The 22964-nt window shown below is 49.0% G+C and overlaps 1 protein-coding gene and 1 long non-coding RNA gene across 10 annotated transcripts in view; one reads left to right on the forward strand and one right to left on the reverse strand.

Annotated features, from left to right (window-relative positions):
• Positions 1-22964, reverse strand: part of KCNMA1 (potassium calcium-activated channel subfamily M alpha 1) — a 665861-nt gene that overhangs the window by 638709 nt on the left and 4188 nt on the right. The gene's annotated exons all lie outside the window — the stretch shown is intronic.
• Positions 8912-9978, forward strand: LOC131481624 (uncharacterized). Its single transcript, XR_009246457.1, has 2 exons — positions 8912-9130; positions 9694-9978. It is a non-coding gene; the product is annotated as an uncharacterized LOC131481624 (long non-coding RNA).

Genomic DNA, 22964 nt, shown 5'->3' on the forward strand with positions numbered 1-22964 from the left:
GGGGTTCAGCTTAGCGGGTAAGACACTGATGACAATGCCCACACCTGACATGACAGTGCCTGGGTTCACTTTGGGCTCCAGCTCCTGGTTCCAGCTTCCCGCTGCTGTGTATCCTCTAATGTGGTGGTGATGGCCTGAGCAGTTGGGTTCCTGCCCTCCTTGGGGGAGACCCACACTGAGCTCTCAACCCCTACCAATGAACAGCAGCTCTCACTGGCTCACTCTCTCTACCTCACTCCCTTGGACTCTTTTTGCATGTCTAATAATTTTTTTAATTTATTTTAAAAAGTATGAAATCCTGTCATTTATGACAACATGTTTGAATCTGGGGGACATTTTAATAACGGAAGTAAGTCAGACACAGAAAGCATGTTACTCATATGTGCAATCTAAAACACCTGAACTCATAGAAACAAGAAGTAGAATACAGTTATGCACTGTGGAGATGCACAGGGGGTCAGGATGATGCTGATCAAAGATAAAATCAGTTACAAACATGGGGACCATTGTGAATCTCAACATGTTAGGTGCCAACTATGAAGAAAGCGGACTGTAAATGTTGTACCACATAAATGACAAGCATGGGAGCTGTTACATACACTCCATGGCTTTAGCTAGCCAGTCCACAAAACATGTGAAATTTCAAACTGTCACTAGATTAGGGTTAATATGCACCAGTTTCTGACCATTAAGATAATTTTCAGTAAAAGTAAAAATTTAAAAAAAACAAGGGTGTGGCATGCTGTGTGCCAAGTCTTTCCCTCAACTGCAACGATCCCCTGGAGGCAAGAACCCCATCTCCCCACGTGACAGAGCCACCAGAGCACTCAATGGACACAGGCTGGCATCACGCCCACCCTTGAGTGACTTCATGCCTTCATCTGGACAAGGTGGCAGGCCCTGAAATTTGGCTGACACAGTGTTTTAAGAGAAAGAGCCTGAAGATCTTTGAGTAATCCAATTTGCTTTTAAGAAAACACACACACACACACACATACACACACACACACACAGGTGATTGGCACCCTCAGGCCTCAGTCAGTAACAAGAGGAAGTCAAGGCTCAAGTTTCAAAAGCAAAGAGCAAGATAAAGCCCTGAATAGACTCCAAAGCTTCTGGCCCTGTCTGAAGGTCAGCCCTGTCCACAGCAGAGGCCCTCAGGTGACCTGGGAGGAGCCCAGATGAGGAAAGCAGAAATGAGAATTCAAGGTACCACCAACTCGAAACTACCCAAAGGTCCCCAGGCTCCCACCCTGGACCTGTTGCTTCTCTGCGTAGGACTCACAGCCCGCCCTGTAGCCACCTGTCCCTCCTCATCGGAAAAGCCCTCCCTGGTCACATCTGTGATCCTGCCACACTCTTCAGAGGTCTTGATTGTGCCACACCGCAAGAATGATCTCATTGATTTTGTTGATGTTTCATTTTCATCACCAACCCCCCAAAAAACACTCAATTGAATGCAGTCATTTTATTGCCCTTTTTCTAAGGCTTTCAACCTGACATTTGGGGTACAGAATAACTTTCCAACACAACCCCCACAGGGCGCTAGGCACAGAGACAATAGGTCCCTAGAAACCACCAAACCACTGGATCAAGTCTCACCTGGCTAAGCATATGAGCTAAAGTTGTTCCTGGAATGGACTAACCAATTTACTCCAGTATGTCTGCACTGTTATCTGAATTGAGTACATAAAGTCTTTGACCTCCAGTCTTGTACATAATGAGGTCTTCATAACTGTGAATTCTTGTGATTGCTTCCAAAATTCTCTATTGATCACCAAGGCCAGTGTTAACTCAGATGCCTAGAGATGGACACCTCTCCTAGTTTAGAAGTGGACCCAACCCCACGTCCCTGAAGTGGAAAGTCACTGACAGCTTTACCAAAGACCTCAGGTGAGTGTACATGACAGGTATCCATGGGGTAGCATGCTGGGTGCTCAGATAAGTACAAGTAGGCAGGGGTAGTAACACTGCGACAATAAGTGATTAGACACTCACAGAGGAGTGTATAATCACTCCTGGAAAGCAAGATCACGATCAAGGTCTACAAGACAAAAAAAAGCATATATTTGCCTAGTGACGTGAGTGAAGGACTGTGACAATAAAAACTAAATGGCTTCAACAGAGAGCAAGATGGGAATCCTAGTGATTTTCTTGTTTCTCCCATGGGCCTACCCAGACCCAAACACATCCCCTTCAAGAACATATGGAAGACACAGGAGTCCAAAGCCCAGCATCAATACATACTTTCCGCTATGGCTGTTGTATGAATTTGGGTGCCCTCCTTACAGCTGTATGTTAAACACCTGGTCCCCAAAGCCCTAGCTTTAATGGTACTAACATTAGGGTGGAAACCTAATCTAAGTACAGCATCTAGAGGTGGGGCCTTTGGGAAACAATCAGCCTGGATTAGGTCACTGGGGCAGAGTGACTACAACTAAATCCTGCAGCTTTGTAAGAACAGAGACACGTGCATACCCTGGCCCTGGACATGTGATGTCCTGAGCCACCTGCCACCCCAAACAGCCATCACTAGATGCCAAACCAGTGGAGCAAAGGGATCTTGGATTGTGAATCTCCAAAATATCCTTCCTTCATAAGCAGCTGCCATTGTAGTTATAACAATCAAAAGTAGATGATGATACTCCCACGCACCCCCTCAAAGAAAGTACCCCTTTCAAACTCGTGGCCAGAAATCCAGCACATTATAGGTTGCAAACAACATAGTGGCTCAGCTATCCAAGAAACACCATCATCAGCTTCCCTCCCTTCTTTCAAAATAATTCCTTTCCTCTCCCCCTCTTTTCCTCCCAAGACAAACAGAAGAGTGATAATTATTCTTCAGAACACAGACAGGGAAGGGGCAGGTGGGAGGCCTGAAATCCAGAGAAAGCAAAATGTAAAGGATGCACACAGAGATGGAAATGCATGATTATTCATTTTTCTTGTCCATTCGGGAAAGGTTCGTCAAGCTCTGTTTCCTGGGAATTCCTTGAGGCACTCATGTGCACCTCATCACTCTGCCTGGATGGAGAAGGAAAGGCAAGCAATTTGCCTTGAGGAACTGGCAGCTTATAAGTGAATGCATACGTAAAAAGTTGTCACCCAGTGCCCAAAGGATCCATGGCACCCTTGTGTCTTTTAGCACTCAACTGGGAAGCAGCAAGTCAGATCCTTCTCCTCCTTCCAGGCAGGGTTCAGAGGCAGGGCACCTTCTTCTACTCCCTGCCAGGAAACAACCTCCTCACCCCACCTTGGCACATCCTTGACACAGCTCCTGGATCCAAACAAACAATAAAAGTGCAGAGTCCTCTCTAAGAAAGTCAGGGTCAGCTTATTTCTTTACCTACACCTCACTGAGCACAGGCCTGTGACAGCTGTTTAGCCATTGCTGATTACAGGGATAAACTGCAAATGGAAAGAGTTCAGGGCCAACACTGTGAGTTAACCTGCCACCTGTACCACCAGTATCCCATACGAGCTCTCGTTCGAGTCCCAGATTCTCCATTTCTGATCCAGAGCCCTGCTGATGCACCTGGGAAAGCAGCAAAAGATGGTCCAAGTGCTTGGGCCCTGTCATCCATGCAAGAGATTTTGATGGAATTCTGGGCAACAGGCCCAACCCTGGTCATGCTAGCCATTTAGGAAATGAATCAACAGGTGGAAGATTCATTCTCTCTTTCTCTCTTTCTCTCTCTCTCTCTCTCTCTCTCTCTCTCTCTCTCTCTCTCTCTCTCTCTGTCTGTCTTTTAAATAAGCAAATAAATCATTGTTAAAAACTGACTGGACCTAGGGCACAAAGGAATTGTGCACGTTTCTGGATGTCTTGGCCTGTCATCCACCTCTGGGACACCAGTGCAACCCCCAGGAGATTTCTTAGCCTCTCTGAGTCTCAGCCCCTGGGCAGCTGTGATCCTTCAGGGCTGCTGTGAGATACTACCATCTCCAGAGCCAAATCATCAGCTCAGAACACAGCCCAGCCCAAGCCCTTGATGAACAGCAGTCTCTGCCCCAATCTCCAACTGGCAGAGAGTTCAAACTTTCCAGGAGCCCATAAGCTCAGATTGACCAGAAATGACCAGCAGTCCACTTTCATGCCTCTCTGCAATGCACTTAGCCTCCAGAAAAGAACTCAAAGCTTGTGTGGCCCAAAAGCAGGGCTCCTGTCTAAGACTAGACCCTCAGAGGAGGCGATGAGTACAACCAGAAGCCCACCGAGACATACAGGCCAGCTGAGGGGGTACTGAGCCTACAAGCTCACACTGAGGGCATGGCTGGCACTGTACCACCAACGTGTGCATGAGGGGTTGATGGGCAGCAAGCAGGCACCACCATGCCCCCCTGTGCTGCACTATTATCCCCCAACGCACAGCAAAAGCTATCATAGCTCTGCTCTCCAACAGGATGTTTTCATTTGAGCTCCAAGGGTCCCTCCATCCAATTTGCTGCAATTTGGTTCGTGTAATAAGGAACTTGGCTCCTCTTGCGACAGCTGGTGGCTGGCCCAACAAGCATCGGCACATTGAGGAATGAAGCAAGAAGGTAGGATGAGGAGAGGAGGAAAAAAGAACACGTTTGTCCTTTCAATCTGACACAGGTGAGGACTATGCTGGCAGAAGCTGTTATCCAACACAGACTCCAGCAGTGCTGACAAAACACCCTTTCTTCTGGGCAAGTCGGGCATGAAACACTTCAAGAGCACAGTGCCAAGCCATTGGTCTACAACACAGGGTAAGAGGGGCAGGAACTCTTCAGCTCCACCCCCTAGGTCACCACACCCTGCCACCACCCATTCCAGAGTGGCTGTCTTGGTTGATTGGCCTAAAAGGCTCAACTTAAGCTTCCAAAAGAAGCCACAGAGCACCTATGAGACAAGCACCCAAAATACGAACTGAACCCATGTGGACTTAGGCAACTCATTAGCAAGAGGGTACCAAAGACCCATCTGTTGATTCACTCCAGTGTCTGCCAAGAACCTATCTTGTGTTGTGTCATGTGCTCAGCATTGGGAAAACAGAGAAGGAACAGCCATGTTTGTCCTGCCCACAGCCCAGTGAACCCATCCTGAAAGACCCACACAGGAGCTTACACCTAGCCTGACAGCCAAGGGTGAGGCCATACAGAATCCCTAGGGGATTCTAACCTGCATTCCTCCAACACCACCTCCTCCCACACAGCACCTCGTGTAAGGTGGACTCACAGGTAAGCTTGGGCTAAATGTCATGGACATGTTTCCTAAGCAGCTCTCAGAGGCCAGGGAGACTCTCCTCGGAGACTTTCCTCTGTGGTCTTCATTCTACAGCCAGGAGTTGGGGGAGAACAGACCATTTGCCTAATACCACACAGAGCGTGGATGTGAGCAATAAGAGGTTACTTAACCCTTGGCTTGCCACAAGTACAAGTGGAGAAAGGCACACCCTGTCTCCATCCTTCCCCCCAGCACTCACTCAACACCGGACTCCCACAATGACTGATGATCTCAAAATCCTCTTCACAGGCCCAGCATAAGAACCTAGTGGCTAAACCCTCAGCTTGCATGTGTCAGGATCCCATATAGGTGCCAGTTTGTGTTCCAGCTGCTACACTTCCCGACCAGCTCCCTGCTTAGGGCCTGGGAAAGCAGCAGAGGATTGTCCAAAGCCTTGGGACCCTGCACTCATAGGGAAACCCAGAAGAAGCTCCTGGCTCCTGGCTCCGGAATGGCTCAGCTCCAGCCATTGCGGCCACTTGGGGAGTGAACTAGCGAATGAAATTATCTTTTTCTCTGTGTCTCCTTCTCTGTTTTCTGCCCTTCCAATACAAATAAATAAATCTTTTTTAAAAATCCTCTTCACAGCCTAGCCCAGGATTATAACAGTATGTCAACAAGCAAAATAATTAAGTAAGTCAAAATAAACTTGAGATCAGAGAAGGCAGTAGGCAGAAAAGAAAGGTGACTGGAAGTCTTCCGGGAGGGGTTTCGAGCTCCTGATAAAGGACAAAGTCAGGACAAACAACAGGTGCTTTGCAAACCTTACAACAGGTGTCCAACCTGCATGTCTCAATGAATCAGAGTAGCCCAGATCCCACATAGGGGACAGTATAGACTAAGGAAGAAGCCCCCCACCATACCAGGCAGAAAGACTGAGGCCAGAGATGGTTGTGTCCTTGTCCTGAGGAGCTGGAAGCACCCCGGCCTATCCACCAGCCCCTTCCAGGCCCTCCCTACCCTCCCTCCAGGCTCCCAAGCCTTCCCACAGATGCTCAACCTCGGGTGCCCTTGGCACTTTCCAATCCAGCCATGGACTCCATCTGCGCGAGGCCATGGAGGAATGGGTGACACAGGATATGTGGCCTATGAGAAAAATCCAAACTGCACGTAAAGCACAGCCATGAGGGATCCTCCGCATTGCCGCTCCCATCCCCACTTCACCGTTGGGCAAACTGAGGCCCCCACAAATTAAACTGTTGGAATGCGAGTTCTTCTTTCCTCTTTCTCCATCTCCTCCTGGCAAGGGAAGGACCACCATTCTCTTTTGCTCTCAATTCTGCCCCAGTGGTTTGTGTCCCGAGGAAAAACAATTGCCTCATTGTTGGCCCTTCTTGAGACAAACCTCTGGTCCTGGGTGCCATGCTGCCTCCAGCTTCCTCTTCCCATCTCAGTGGTGTCCTGGAGCAGAGGGGCCCAGAATAATAGTGGCCTCACTCGGCAGGTGGTATTTATTGAGCACTTACCAGGTGCTAAGCGCCCCTTTAGCCCTCACAAAAACTCAGCATGGAGAGTATCTTTAGCATTCACAGTTTACAATGCAAGGAAGAGCTTGGCAAAGTTAAGTCAATTGGCCAAGCCACAGAGCTAATTGGTGTAAAGTGGGGCTAGGATTCAAATCCACTTTTATCTAAGTCCAAGCTAGGCTAGGGAGTTCACAACATTGAATTTAAGAGATGAAAGTTAACATTTGAAGTAAGCATGGCCACGCTGCATTTGGGGTTAGGAGGGAACAGTGTATTAACTTTAAGGCCATGCTGCCAAGACTCAGATTCTCTGTGACTGCCCTTTGAGAATCACCTTACAAGCCACTCAGGCCACCAAAGTGGATACTCCATCATGACACCTTGGGGGCACCAGAGATACCCTACCCACCTTACCTAGAAGCCCCCTCCTCTTCTAAAACCAGATGGCGAGATGTCAGCTCAGACAACACTCAGAGACTGCACTGACACTCATTCTACCTGTTCTAAGGCGGAGAATCTCATCCTTTCAAGTGAGGATGGAAGCATTCACTCTCTCAGACCTGCATTTATTTCAAAGTACTTTGTGATGCTGGACACCTGCTCTGGGTTGCTAAGGAAACAGCGATGAGCACCAGAAGGTAACTGTCCTCAAGGCACTCTCAGCCTGGGGAAATTTCAGGCAACCCTGGTCATCCCTGGACACGAATAATGGGAAATAGACAGTCCCTGACACCAGAGATGCCGCATCCCAGCAAGAGAAATGGGCCTGGGACTCAATTTGGCTAAAGCATGGTGGAAGGTTATGATGGCAGAGTGATCAATCACCTAAGATGCTAAGGTTCATGTTAGCAAAATAAAGTGTAGCCTCCCAGGGATCACCAAATTAAAACAGCAATTATACTCAGCACTTGGTGGGTCATAGGTGCACTTTATCCTCCCAATAGCCCCATGTAGTCACTACAACTATTATTAGTCTCACTTTCCAGGTTTCATGACTGAGGCATGGAGAAGTGAAGCAGCTACCAAAGGCCCAAAAGTCATCAAGCAGCAGAACTCTGAACAAAGGTCCAGGAGAATGGGCCTAGCTGCCATGCTCAGGACATGCACACTGAACAAATCAAATGAGAGATGATGCTCCCTTAGATATTCAGGTTCTGGCCCACTGGATTTTAGAAAAGCAGCCTTCCTGCTCACAGTGTATCCCAGCTTCTCAGCAGTGCACTCAAACTGCTTAACATGAACTTGGAACTGGATAGAATGGGCTACAGTGAGGTAGCATTTCCAAGACTAAGGCACTTCCTATGGGAACGAGACAAAGAGTGTGAGAACCTCTGCCTGCATCTAACTTCTGCCTCTAATGCTCCAAGCAGCCACTCAAGGTGACAATCAAAGCAGAGAACTCCAAATGGCAGAAGACACATTTGAATCCTAAGGCCACTGGATTCCATGCATCACCCCTTCCCACAGTGGAGAATGAGAGGTGACAACCACCCTGAAACAGTCAGGGTACACCCTTTTATGGAACATGGTCAGAGGAGGCAGTGAAGACCCTGAGTTCCTTTGTTTCTGAAGATGTTTAAGAAGGATGATGCCCGCCTCCCATACCTGAGTGTCTGGGTTTGAGCACCGCCTTTAGCTCCAGACTCCAGCTTCTTGCTGACACAGATTCTGTTCTGGGAGGCAGCAACAAAGGCTGGAGTGGTTGGACCCCTGCCATCTACATGGGAGACCCAAACTGAGTTTCCAGCTCCTGGCGGCTGCCTGGCTTGACTCCAGTGGTTAAGGACATAAATGTAAGCAAGCTAGTAGATGGGAGGATGCTAGATTCGCACAAACAGATCAATAAAAATGAAACAGAGTAGCTTACCAGCTGAAGGCAGGGATAAGGGAAAGGGGGTACTGAGGGAACCCTGGAGCAGCCCCTTGGGCAAGTGACAGCTACAAGAGCCTCTGCTCTCGCTCACCCGTAAAATGTGCATAATAATGACACCATCTTGATGAGATGAAAGATGTACACAGCTCAGCAGTGCAGTTCGCAGAAAGCCAGGCAACCCCCAAGTCTGTTATTGAGTCATGATGACAATCACTGATGACAAAGTCACCCTGGAGCAGCAGCATTCCTCCACCTGGGGGCCACTGCTGTGGTCTGAGTGTCCTCCAAATCTACTCTGAGCTCTTCCCGAGTGCAGTGACATTTCTCATGATCCCCTGCAGTTGTGATCTGGGCCAGTGGATGGCGTGGGCAGAAGTGATGCAAATGACATCCAGAAACACCCACACTCAAGATTATCCCCACCGGGATCCTCACTTCTCATTCCTTGCCTGCCAGACAAGAAGCAAGAACAGTCAGGGCCCCCTACAAGATCCCATTTCCAGAGAGAAGGACTGAGGGCCCTTGGATAACTCCACAAAGCAGGTCCTCACACACCCCAACACACACACACACACACACACACACACACACACACAATACCATATGTGAGCAACATGTCAACCTCTGCTAAGTCACTGGCACATGGAGGTCCCTTGTTACAGCAGCTGGCCACACCTCACAGGTCCCTCTTGGCTTTCATTGGCCGCTGCATGCACCCATGTCCACCATATGGTTCAACAGAGTGATCAGCAGCTACAACTGGCTCATTGTGGTGATGGGAAAGAGCCAGGAGCAACCTAGTGAAGAAGATTTCCCTTTCAAGAGCAGCACTACCTGTGCTTTGTAGGGACCCTTCTAGCTTCTCCAGGAAACAGTGGGGTGCGTCGGGAAGGGGGTGGTCTTGGAAGCAAGCATATCAGAGTTCATATCTATCTGTGATTTACCCAGTTAAAGTGACTAAAATTCTATAAGCTCCAATGAAACATGCAAACCAGGACATGCTTCCTGTTGTAGGGGATCACACTGCTATCTTAAAATTGACCAATGTGTGGGCAGGTATTTATTCCATGCACTACCAACACTGGCTTTTTTTTTTTCCTTTCTAGACATCCATTTGCCAGCACATCTGTGAATAACTGAGACCTAGTTACATGTGAGGGGAAACGGAAGACAAGGAAAGAGCTCTAGCAGAATGAGGGCCCAGAGGTACAAAGTCATCCAGTTTAATGAAAGGAAGGAGATCTCATGCACTGAGGGTGGAGAGCTTGGGAAAGAGCTCCAGGGGAAGCAAGAGAAAGCCAAAGAGCAGAAACTGGACCCCACTGGGGACAGGTATTTGGCCACTAATTGCCGTAAAACAAAATCAGCCCAAACACAACAGCTTCAAACAATCAGTATATTTTACTTATGATTTTTAAGTTGGATATTCATGGGAGGATTGGCTGATTAGTCCATCTCTGATCTGTATCAGCAGAGGTTGGAGGAACTAATTCCAATGTGGTCTCCAATGCATGTGTGTGTGTATGTGTGTGTGTGTGTGTGTGTGCGTGCGTGGGAGCACGTAGCATCTCATTCTATGGCATGCACTTCTATCACAGCATGGTGGTATTTCATATGGTGGCTGGGGCTTCCCCAAGAGCCAATGTCCCAAGAGATCACGAGAGAAGCTGTAGGAGCTCCCTAATGTTGCATCAAGTGCCCCTTCACGGACGCAAGCAAACCTCAGAGTCAGCCCTGTTTCAAAGCAGACTATCCAAGGGTGTGAACACCTGGAACTAGGCACCTTTGAGGACCCACCTGCAGGACCAGCTACTAACAATGAGTAAATTAACTACCTCTCACTGACTACCTGCCAGGGCCATCTCCACAGCTCTGTCCATCTGGAGCTGTGGCAAAGGAGGCCTGCATAGACAGCAAGGATGCAGGAGCCAGCGTGGTGGCTCAACTAGCCAATCCTCTGTCTGTCAGTGCCAGCATCCCACACAGGCACCAGTTCATGTCTAAGCTGCTCCACTACTCATACAACTCCCTGCTTGTGGTCTGAAAAAGCAGTAGAGGGTGGCCCAAAACCTTGGGACCCTGCACCCATGTGGGAAACCCAGAAGAAGCTCCTGGCTCCTGGCTTCTGATCAGTTCAGCTCTGGCCATCATGGCTGTTTGGAGAGTGGACTGGTAAATGAAAGATCTTTCTGTCTCTCCTTTTCTCTGTAAATCTGCCTTCTCAATAAAGATAGATAGATGATAAATAGATAGATAGATAGATAGATAGATAGATAGATAGATAGATAGATAGATAAAATCTTAAAAAAAAAAAAGCAGGGATGCAGTATCAGATGGGGGATCCCCACTCAGGACAGCGAAGGGAGAGAGAAAGCTGCCAGGGGCAGGACCAGGAGGCTGCTCAGGGTACAGGCACCCCCGAGAAACATGAGCTAATCCCTGAAAGATGGAGGGGTAGAGGCTTGGGAGGCAAGTGTAGGCCACCTGTGAGGCCACCTCTCAGCCCTCTACCATGCCTGGACCACCTGTGACCAGACCAAAGGGATGCTCCCCACAACTGGGAGCTCTGTGCAGACACAGACAGCAGCTCCTCTGCTGCCACTAGGCTGTGCCCCAAGCCCAGGAGCCTGCCTGATGCACTGTGCTTGGAAGAGGCAGTAAACCCTTGGCTTGTTTCTCTGGTTGAACCTCCTCACCTTGCACCAGCAGCAAAAAAGCCAGTTACACAAGCACCCTTGCCCCAGTTTGCCAGCCTCCCTGGATGGGTCTGGTCACCAGAACTGCACAAGGCAAGCCTGGGCTCCCACTGCCATTTTTCCACACAGGCACAGGATGCTCTACTGACAAACACCTAAGGACAGCAGAGGCCGTGGGAGGGAGTCAAAAAAAACCACAGTTGGCAACAGAGGAGCTTTTCTAAATCGTCGGAGTCTAGTCAGTCCTTGTCCATGAGCTGTGGGGACACACAGGGGCTGGTACCTGAGCATGCACCCTTTGCAAAGACTCACATGTACACCAAGTGTGGGGGCCAAGACACCACCTAGATCACAGCAGGGGTACTCAGTGGTCAGAAGGCATGGAAACATCATGCTATGGAGGCTGGGCAGCAAGGTGGCCAAGCAGGGGATACTGTCCCACCCCCATGTCACCAGTGAACCCTCTCCAGCCACCCCTTCTCAGACCACTTTCTATCTCCACTACCTTCTCTGAATACAAATTTGTGATTTTTCTTTTACATGTTTTGTCAGTAAGAATTATGGGCCTTGGGCCCTGCGCCGTGGCCTAGCGGCTAAAGTCCTTGCCTTGAACATGCCCGGGATCCCAAATGGGCGCCAGTTCGAATCCCAGCTGCTCCACTTCCCATCCAGCTCCCTGCTTGTGGCTTGGGAAAGCAGTCGAGGATGGCACAAAGCCTTGGGACCCTGAAACCGTGTGGGAGACCTAAGGAAGTTCCTGGCTCCTGCCTTCAGATCGGAGCAGCACCGGCCATTGTGCTCACTTGGGGAGTGAATCATCGGACGGAAGATCTTCCTCTCTTTCTCTCCTCCTCTCTGTATATCTGACTTTGCAATAAAAATAAAGAAATCTTTAAACAAAAAAATTATGGGCCTTGCACTGTTTCTAAGCTTCCTATGTATTTTCCACCAATCCAGCTAGACACCTGGATGAGACCCAAGTTTGGATGCTCAGACTGTGCACTGCACAACTCCAGAGGGCATCACACGTAACCACAATGTGAAAGGTCCCGCAGGAACCACAGTGTGGCTGCTGGCATCGTCTGAGAGGAAATGATGTCTTCCATGACCCCATACCCTGGGGGAAGAATAGCCATGCTAATAAAGATTTTCTGACACACCAATGGGTGTCCTGCTTCCCAACAGCCCAATGCACAGGGCTCAGCAGGCACAAGACCACAGTGGTCTGAGAAAGAGATCCATAACGAGATCCACTCATGCATTTCCAGGCCAAGCAAATGGACGTAGCCAAGGAATCGATTTCAAAGGCAAAGGAAGATTCATAACCACTGAGTGAACTACCACTGCTTCCCCTCCAGGAGCAGATTAAATTCTCCATGCCACCAACGTCCACATGCACTTAATTTTAGCAGTGCAGGGAATCTGGGTATATTTATCCCTCTTTCATATAATCAGCATTATTTTACTAACACAGTTTCAGAATTTGAGAAAGGAGCAGAAAGCATGTGGGGATAATAAAGTGTCAGTTCACACCAGAATGCATAGATCCCAGGTTTAATGACAAGCCTGAGGGGGCTGATGTAACAGCCTATAGGTGATACGGCTGCCTACAACAATGGCTACCAAATGAGCACTGCTTCCAGTCCCGGCTGCTCCACTTCCAATCCAGGTCCCTGCTAATGTGCTAATGGTCCAAAGGCTTGTGTTCCAACCACTCCCAGGGGAGACCCAGATGAAGCCTATCAAATAAATAAATAAACCTCTAAAAAAAATAAAGAGCTGGCAACCCAAAACAGGAAGAAAAGTGAGAATGCCCTTTGCTTTGATTTTCAATCTGGAAAATGGGATTTGCAAAATTGCCTCGATGAGACACGGTCACTCCAAACTTCAAACAAGCCTGCATGTACAGAAACCCCTCAATCAAACTTAATTTTCGCTTTCCTCAGTCAGTAACAACACTGTGCACAGCCTTCCTAGGGCAAAAACACCCAGAAAGTCTGAGGCTCTCTGAAAGGTCTGAGAGGGAAAAGAAAAAACAGGCTTTGAGACAAGGTTTCAGACACTGTGTCCATGTGCACAACAGGTGACAGATGGGCACAACAGGGCCCGCAGGTCCTGTTTAAAATGAATTCTGTCTGAGGTCAGGAAGCCAAGAGAAGCCCGAGTGATCAGGCACCGCTGAGGCAGGGCAGAAAGAACAGTGCTGTCTGGCTTGCTCATTTGCGTTTGCACCATTAAAATGGTTTGGAAGTCCAAGCCCTGCCTGGAGTTTAAATAGCATCATCCCTAGAGATAGCTGTTTCGGTTTCATTGCAGTCTGTGTTCATAGAGAGTACAAATAGAAACCTTGGTGATTTTATTAGTTTCCATGCAACTCAGGAGAAATTTGCATGATCACATTTCAACTCCAGACTTAAAGAAAGAACCAATGAAAATTATTATGCCTTCACTGCCTGTCATACCAAAAGGAAAAGGTTCGCAGAGTTTCTCAATTCCCTGTCATAGCTGGCTCGTGGCTGTAAATCAAGCACTTGGCATTGCAGCTGCAATTACTATTGTCTACATTTTTAGTTGATTTTAGAAGAAATATGAGGAGGCTGTCAGTTACCCCATGATTTAGACTAGAGCAGTCTACGTTGTGGCTCAGGAGATTAAACCACTGCTTGAAATGCTGGTATCTCATCTGACAATGTCAGTTCAGTCCCAGCTGCTCCACTTCTGATCTAGCTCCCTGCTAGTATGCCTGGGAAGGCAGTGGTGGAAGATCCAAGAACTTGGATCCTTGCCAAGCACATGGGAGTCTTGGATGGAATTCTGGGCTCCTGGTTTTGGCCTAGCCCAATGTCAGCCATTGTGGCCATTTGGAAAGTGAACCAGCAGATGTCAGATCTCTCTGTGTCTGTCTGTCTGTCTATCTCTCTGAAACTCTGCCTTTAAAGTAAATGGATCCTCTTCAGAAAAAGAGCTAAGCTACACTGCAGAGACTTTAAATGCAGAAGCATGTTTTGGTCTAGGCTGCTTCCAGTCCTAGGCATCCTCCAATTCACCTAATAACATTCCAAACGCCACCAGTGCTCTGTGAGCCTGTGGGGTGTTGGCATCATGGATCTGTATCAGCTAAAAACAGTAGTGACCAAATGGATGCCGTGTGACACATGAAAACAATTCCAGAAAGTTCTGATGCACCAGCTGCTTACAGTTTGTGGGGTACTGAATCTGAGCATCATCCCTTCTGTCACTTGCTCCTTTGCCCAAGAAGCTGGGGTCATCTTACGCCTGCTTTCCACAGTGAGAAGGCTCCATGGTATGAGGCCAAGGCAACTGTGCTGGCTCGGGATTGCCTTTCAGAGTGAGTTACAAAAAAAAAAAAAAATCCAGAGCTGAAACAATGGCTCACTTGGCTTATCCTCCACCTGCAAGTGCCAGCATTCCATATGAAAGCTGGTTGGAATCCTGGTAGTTCTGCTTCCAATCCAGCTCCCTACTAATTGGCCTGGGAATGTAGCAGAGAAGTGTCCAAGGCCTTGGGCCCCTGCACCTATGTGGGAGATGAGAAACACACTCCTGGCTCCTGGCAGACCAGACTGGTTCTAGGCATTGCAGCTACTTGGGGAGTGAACCAACAGAAGGAAGATTTCTCTTTCTGTCTCTACTTCTCTGTCACTCTGCCTTTTTCAAAGAAAAATAAATCTTAAACACAAAAGAATAGAATAAGTGGGGCACCAGAAGTCAAGGCCAGCCAAGTGCTTCTCCAAGGCTGCCATCATCAGAGAAGGAATGGACACTGCCCCCTACCAACACCAGAGTGCCATGGTACAGCATCAGGGAAGTTTTATCTTGGGGCCCATGTTGCAGCACAGTGCGTTAAGACGACACCTGCAAGACTGGCATCCTACGTCAGAGCACCAGTGGGAGTCTTGGCTGCTCCACTTTCAATACAGCTCCCTACTAGTGCACCTGGGAAGGCAGCAGAAGATGGCCCAACTGTGTGGGTACCTGCCACTCATGAGGGAACGAGGGAGGAGCTCCAGGCTCCTGGCTTCATTCTGGCCCAGTCCCAGTCATGACCACCATTTGAGGAATAACCAACAGCTGGAAGGTCTCTTTCTCTCTATTTCTATCATTCTACCTTATTCGAATCGGTAAAATCTTTTCAAATTACTGGGGTAAAAAGGGAGGAGTGAGGCATACAGAGAGGGTAAGGGAGGAGGAGGAAAGTATGCTTGTCTTAGAACTGTACCTATGAATTACACTATACTCTCTATTTTAATAAAATTTTTTTAAAAAGAAAAAATGATCTTTCCTAGTGGTAAACTACACACAACATAAACATGTACCCCCTTCCGCATGTCTGGCAGTAAGCTGCACTGTGCTGAATGCCCCGCAGCATGGCCCTATACCCCCATGTGACAAGTGCCCCCAGAAACCATCATTCCACTTTTACGTCTACCAGATCCACCACTCTGGGTGCCTTGGGCAGGTGAAATCTGTCTTTCTGTGTCCATCCTAAGGTCCCCCTGTTCTTTCATGTGGCTGCCATGTCAGTTCTCTCCCTTCTTTTTAAAATGTTTTTAAAGGTAGCTTTATAGACAGACACACAGAGAGAGTTCGTCCATTCACTGGTTCACTGGTTCATTTGCCAAATGACAGCAATGGCTGGAACTGAGCTGAACTGATATGAAGCTAGGAACCAGAAACTTGAGGACTTGAGCCACCCTCCACTGCTTTCCTAGGCCACAGGCAGGGAGCTGGCTAAGCAAAGAGCAGCCAGGACTAGAACAAGCATCCATATGGGATACCGACACTGCAAGGTGAAGATCAGCCTGCTGAGCCACTGTGTAAGGTCTTCTCTCTCCTTTTCAAAGCTGAAAGGAACCTCAGTACTTGCCCTTATAGCACTTTATTTTATCCATTTACCTATCGATGGACACTTGGGCTGCTTCCACTTTTGCCCATTGTGAATACGCTGCCATGAACTAGGGTATAAAATGATACCTGAATCCCTGCTTTTAATTATTTTTTAAAAATACCCAAAGTGGAATTGCTGGGTCATTTAATTTTTAATTTTATTTGAAAGACACTATTTTTCACAATGTCTACACTCCTTTTGCATTCCCAAGAACACTATACAAAAGGCTCGAATTTCCCCACATCCTCATCACCACTGTGACTCTGTTCTGGGGGCTTTTTAATAGCAGCCAGTGAGGTGTCCTTTCATTTTTATTAATGCCTCTGCATGGCCTACATTTTCCTCAATGAACACATAGTACACTTAGGATTCAGGACAAAAATGTAAAACAGTGAAGTTGAAAAATAAACCTTCCAGAGAAAATAGGCTCCGAATGAACTGCACAAATGGATTTCTTTTTTAAGACATGGGCAAATTACTGCGCTCTCTCGTGGGCTGAGCCGGAGACACGGTTCCTAAATTCCGTGAGAATCCAGCAGCCCCATCAGCTGTGGCTGCCACGGTCTACAGAAGGAACGGCCGTCATTCAAGGGCAGCTCGCACAATCCCTCTAACCTCTGCGAGGAAAGTGCTCCCAGAAGCACAAAGGAGAAGAAGAACAACGCAGAGCCATTGGCAGCTCATGTTGGTCATCAAAGTCCCCAGAACTTGGATAAGCCCTCTCATCTTCTCCCCAAACTTGAGATCTCTTCCCTTGGAGTTCTCCATGTGAATGCCACTGGAGGCCACATGTCCTGTTGCAAAGCCGCAACGAGTCCTTCCAGCAAAGCCACATGAAGAGAAAGCAAGACAAAGAAAGCTATTTCCCCAGACAAGTAGCACTCTCACCAGTCCAACATCAAGCACATGAAGATTCCCTGCAAAGTCATGGCCCCCCTGCCATCTAAGCCGCAGGGCCACAGGGGGCCCTATGCTACCAGCTAATTAAACAGATTTAAAAAGCTAACATGTTCCAAGGGAAGTTGGTCTGCCCACTGGTCTTTATTGAATGCTTTCCTCCTTGGAAGTGAGGTCATTTGACATGATTTATTCATTAAAACAAAAGTAAGGGACTGAACACACAATCCATTCATTTATCTGTTTATCCAACATCTAACACCAAGAAGGGAAAATCTCTATTCCTTAGTGTGAACCTTTCCCTCCGCCTCCACTCCCCCTCAGCTCCTCCTCCTGTATGCTTTCTTTCTCTCCTGGGTTCATTCTGTTCAGCAAGCAAGGGGAAATCACAGCAAGGGGTCGCAGCCAAGATGATAGGACACGAGATGCGCATGTGAGCAAGGAGCAACCTTTCAACCAGAGTAACAACTGCAAGCTGACTATCCCTCAACCATCTGAAACTCAAAAACACCTGAGACCTGAACTGTTCCAAATCCTGAGTTTTCTAGCACTGTCATGAAGCCACAAGTGGAGAATTCCACGTGGGACAAGTCATGGTCAGAACTCAGGTGCACCAGAAATGTCACACAAAATGAAATCCAGGCAGTGTGTATGGAGGTGTACAGGAAACATAGATGAATTTCAGGTTTGGTCTTGAGTCCCAATGCCAAGATACCTTGTTATATAAAAACAAATATTGCAAAACCAAAAAAAAAAATCAAAGTAAGAACCCCCAAATATTCCAGAGAAGGGACATTTGGCCTTCATACTCCAATGATGCCAAAGGGGGCACCTGTCTGTTTTCTCTCCTTTAAGTTCAAAGGAACTGACACCAGGAAAGCAGGGTCCAAATCTATCCACTCAGCAAAGGATCAACATCCTGCATCTGGATTCTTGGTATGATGGCAAAATGACATCTGCTCTTGGCCAAGCCAAAGCTAAACCCAGGGAACACATGTCATTGATAAGGAGGACACATGTCATTGATAAGGAGGCAACCTCATGGCCTAGGGACAGCCAAGACCTCCATCCACAGCTCCCAACAACATAACACAGATCTTGGCAAGGAGTCAATGACCAAAACTTCTCACAAAGGGGCAGGAGGGAAATCTCGCAGTCTTGGAGGGAGGAAACCATTGGGGAGCCATCAGAGAAGAAGGAAAGGTTCTGCATGGGAGTGCCACAAGCTGAGGTCCTTCTACATCTCAGCAGTGTAGAAGCTGAAGCTATGTAGGGGCTGAACCTCCCAGCCTGGGATGGAGTGAGAATCAGAAACCTGTCATCCACCAAGACTTGCTCTGGGTGTCCAGGAGACAGACTAGAGCAAAAAAGAGGCTGGTGCAGGGAGAAAGATCATTCAAAGTTCATTCTTAGGTGGGTTAGTCTCTGCACCCTAGTCCCCCCGCAACAATGCAGTAGATGGCTTTAGGACTGAGGAGGAAGTAGCACTGGGGAATCTCAAAACACCCTACCTGTATGACTAGACTTATGACTTCACATGTGTCTATGAAGTCTTTACATCAAGCCCATATGCATGGGCCACTAACCTGCAAACTTCAAATCCCCAACCTCCCTGGTACTCATGTCCTAACCAGTTCATCCCAATCCCTAACAAAAGGACAAAAGAGCAACAACCAGGCAGGACATGGGACAACAAGATAAATCATCATCTTAAACATTCAACTGAAGCCCATGTATTGGAATCCCAGCAGCTGCTGCTAACTGGCCTTCTCATGGTGTGCAAAGATGCAGTGGCATTGTGACTGAACTGTCTGGTGTAGTCAGTAGTGACCTTGAGAAGAGCAACACTAGAAACACTGCCTTGTAAACTCCTGCAAGAGACACTGTGTCCCAGACAGTGGCAGCCAACAGATGAAAAGCAGCGATACTTCCAATCACAAATCTCCAAGTCAACTTTTCTGAAAAAAATAAATAATTAAATAACCCTTCTCCCCCAAATAAAAGAAACTCCAATAAAGGGAAGGCCCGTTTGAACAACTTCTTGCCCAGATGGAACTACTTCTCCAAAAGTGAACACCACCAAGGTTCCACAAGAGCCCTGGAGAGTGAGAAGAGACGGGCAGAAGGAAAGGAGGAAGGAATATGAGTGCACCTGCCTAATTCGCTTTAGAATGCTCCAAGTCCATCACAAAACCTGGTTGCGGGGGAGTCGGGGATGGGGTGGCGGCCAGCAGACCAGCATAAAGAATAGATAGTAAGCAAGATATTTAAATAATTCTGCTCAGGCCACGTGGAACAGCATCAGTTACACAGGTAATGAGATCTTACAGGGGGATGATTCCAGCACTTGGCTCGACGACGTTAAGGATATGTTAAGGATATCCATTCTGGCCCAGAAGGTGCCAATTACAGTCCAAACTGGCAACTAAGCATAATGTCTCAAAGACAATCACCCAACAATGCCAGAACTAATGCCAACTGCACCCTGAAAAAGCCATTCTTTTGCGACTACCCTCCCTGCCTCCCACCACCACCTGATTCATCCACCTCATGGAACAACTGTCAATCATGAACGAAATCCTTGCCATCCCATGGTCAGGAGACTCAGGGTGGCACGAATAATTAAATTCCAGAAATGACTCAAACACCATTTTGCCACCATAGTTTCTTTATAGCCTTGAACAAATTACCCAAAAATAGCAGCAAAATGGAGTTGCACCCACCACCTTCCCAGCCAGCCCCAGCTAACCAGAGAGAGCTACCCCAACACACAGACACACACACACACAGTGACTATTTCTATGACTGTCTGCAGGCAACTCAGACTAGATGTGTCCACGCCCATGATAAAGTGACTACTGTCCCCTTTGCATCTGGTCAAGCCAAGGACCTGAGCACCCAGCATTCAGTGTGCCATGCAAACAAAAACAATAACCAGAAAAACTCAGCAGAACTCTGTGTGGGGGTTGGGGGTGAGAGGAGTCCAGTTCTTCTCTCCGGCTGTTCCAGAGGTTCTTGGATAAGGTTTATTCCAGATTCTCCCCTCTGACAAAGCGAACAACACAAAAAGCAGCACCTCTCCCTGGTCTGGCGGCCGAAGGAGCAACCTGCACTTGGCATCTGCAGGATTTCTTGGGAGATGAAAAGGATGGATGCAGCACAGCAGTGTCCGATGTCTCCTCCCCACAACCCACACGAACACTCACTCAACAGCCAGGGGCCAGGCCCAGTCCTTTGAAGCTGAACTCTGCATTTGGGAGGGAGGGCCCACCCAACCAGGTCCCTGTGGAAAACAGGGCTCACAGTTCTGCGGGATGCTGACCTCAAACCCTCCGGCGGGAGTGGTCACCAGCCGGCTTCCCGAAGCCTCACTACCATGCAGCCCTGGCTCTACCACCAGCCTTTTAATTTTGTAAGAAGGTGGTTTGGCTGAGCTGCCACCCTGGGCTCTGGGAAGCCGCACCCCTTGCAGTGTGACCAGCTGGCGCGAGCGACAGCCCACACATGATGGGCAGTATGCAGACCACACCCTGTAAACTCTGGAACGCCACCCTGGCTGTCCCAACCCAAGTTCAAATCAACAGCGCTTTTGTGGAGTTCCCTGGGCACAGACACCTTAAGCGATCCACTTTAGCACGAAGCATCTGGGCCACATGGCAACTCTCTGGCACCCACACCCTTCCTCTTCTCCTTGCCTTTTCTCCACGGAAGAGCAGGGAATTTCCATGGTTTCGCAGGCCTGTCGGCAGGGTTGGGATGCTGGAGGCTGAGGAGGGATCAGATCCTTGCTCTCAGAGTGTACTCAGCTCAGCGAGCAACGACAAAGTGCCAGACCCCCAGACCCCTCCAGGGGCCTCCTGAATCAGAATGTGTTTTGTAATTGCTCCTTGGGGGACCCCTGTGCCTGTTCTGGTTTTGAGGAGCCCTAGGACTAGCAAGAAGAACTTGGATATCCCAAACAACTGTCCCAAATGCTAAGACATCCAGCCTCGGTATGGCCAGGGCCCGGATGCCAGGCATGCCAGAAGCATTCTGAAAAAAAAAGAGAGATGCTCCCAGTGCGCAGGGGAAGGTGATGGAGCTCCAGGGCCTTTACAGGAGGCCCAGGCTTGTCCCAGCAGCACCGCACATACTCAGCACTTTCGCCAGCACCGTGAAGGTGCCCCTCCAGGGGCTCCACAGCTCTGAAGTCCCGCGAAGCTGGTGTCGGCTGCTGCGATTCACAGTCTAGCACGGCCACTGCCGGGGTGAGCCAGGGCACTCCCTCACGGCTTCAGAACCAGCCTTCCGTGCCGCGGCAGGGAGAGAAGGTGAGGGAGAAAGCCCCCAAAGCAAACACTGACTTCTCATTTCAGGGGAGACGACAGCAGGAAGGCAAAGAGAAGGCTGACTTGGCCTTGACTTTGGAATCCTTTCTCCCTCAGGCCAAAAGGTGAGCAGCCTCCCTCTTGACTCAGGGCTGCTTGATGCTGTCCTCTGGGCACCTGAAAGCAGGTCCCGCCCTGAGCCTGCAAGAGGAGGCACAGGGTCCTCCTTGGAAACACCATTCCTTGGAGTTCCTGAGAGGTGTCCTCCCCTACCGCACCCCACCTCTACCATGAGATTGTACTTTACTGCCCTCCCCAACATGGAGGCAAAAAAGCTGAGGCACAAAGCAGTGAAGTCCTTGTCCGAGATCACAGACCGATTGCTGACCTGACCCCCTAGGCTTCGGTTAACCGGTATCTCCTCTACCAGCAGGACTCCTCGGTGACCCTCCAAGGGGAGGAGCTCAGCTGTGCCAGGACTGCTGATATCTGTTCCCAAGGAAACCTCAAGGGCAAGTGCCCCACAGAACACACTTTCAGGAATGCTGGCCGACTGGTGGTCAAGGAAAAGCTGGTCTGGGTGCAGACCACTGCAGCCAAGGCATTGAAACATCACTTAGAGGACAGGTGGGTGAGCTGCAGGCTTAGGATGCCAGCAATGGCATTCTGTTGCTCCTAAGGTCAAGATGCTGCACAGCCCCCTCCCCACCCACCTAATGCTGCAGGGCTTCTTTTTGCCAGTCTTACAGCCCTGGGATGCCCCCATTCCTCACCCAAGTTGTCACTGCTTGTCCACTGATATCCAGGCTCTCAAACATCAGCCCTCTTGCCACATCTTCATCCACAGGAAATCCTCCTGGCTGCCTACCCCAAACCTCTGGCCTTCCAGCAGGCAAGAGTCCTGAGTTCAAGTCACAGTCTAACCTCACTGGCAGTTCGACCCATGACAGTGACCTCCAAGCTCCTTCTGGCTCAAACATCCCACTTGTTATCATCTGTAACCCTCACAGGCCAGAAATCCAGCACACAGGAAAGTTCTCGTGTCCAAGAGGCTGCTCAGCCTGAGTTTTGAAGCCTTCACTGCCACGCCCTGTAGGAGCGCTGTACTAGATGTACCAATGTGCCCTTTGTAAAGATGAGAACAACAAGGCCAGACACCACTGCCACCCAAAGATGCCCTGCTCCTGGCACGAGATGCCTGCTCATGCCCTGCTCAGGGCACAAGATGGACAATCTGAACCCGGGTATGTCTGATCACAGGGTCTTGTCCTAAAGAGTCCATCTCTAAGAATGCACAAGCTCGCCAGACAAAAGGCCAAGTCAGGCGCAGCTTCCCTCTGGGACCCAGGACGCAGAACCTGGGACCCCAGAGAGTCTCCGTGGCCTTCCCAAGGGATCCAACCAAGGGTAAGTATCCAAAGGTCATCCGGTGCCACTGAGCCCTGCTTGGCATATTGAGACAAGAAGATGCAGCAGGGCCAACCTGGAATGAAGAGCCCCGAGGACCTGAGGCAGCACTCCGGGCAGACCCTGGATGACCACCAAGCCATCACAGGATCTGATGGAGG

This window comes from Ochotona princeps, chromosome 13 (assembly GCF_030435755.1).
Source record: "Ochotona princeps isolate mOchPri1 chromosome 13, mOchPri1.hap1, whole genome shotgun sequence".
In the NCBI taxonomy this organism is placed as follows: Eukaryota; Metazoa; Chordata; class Mammalia; order Lagomorpha; family Ochotonidae; genus Ochotona; species Ochotona princeps.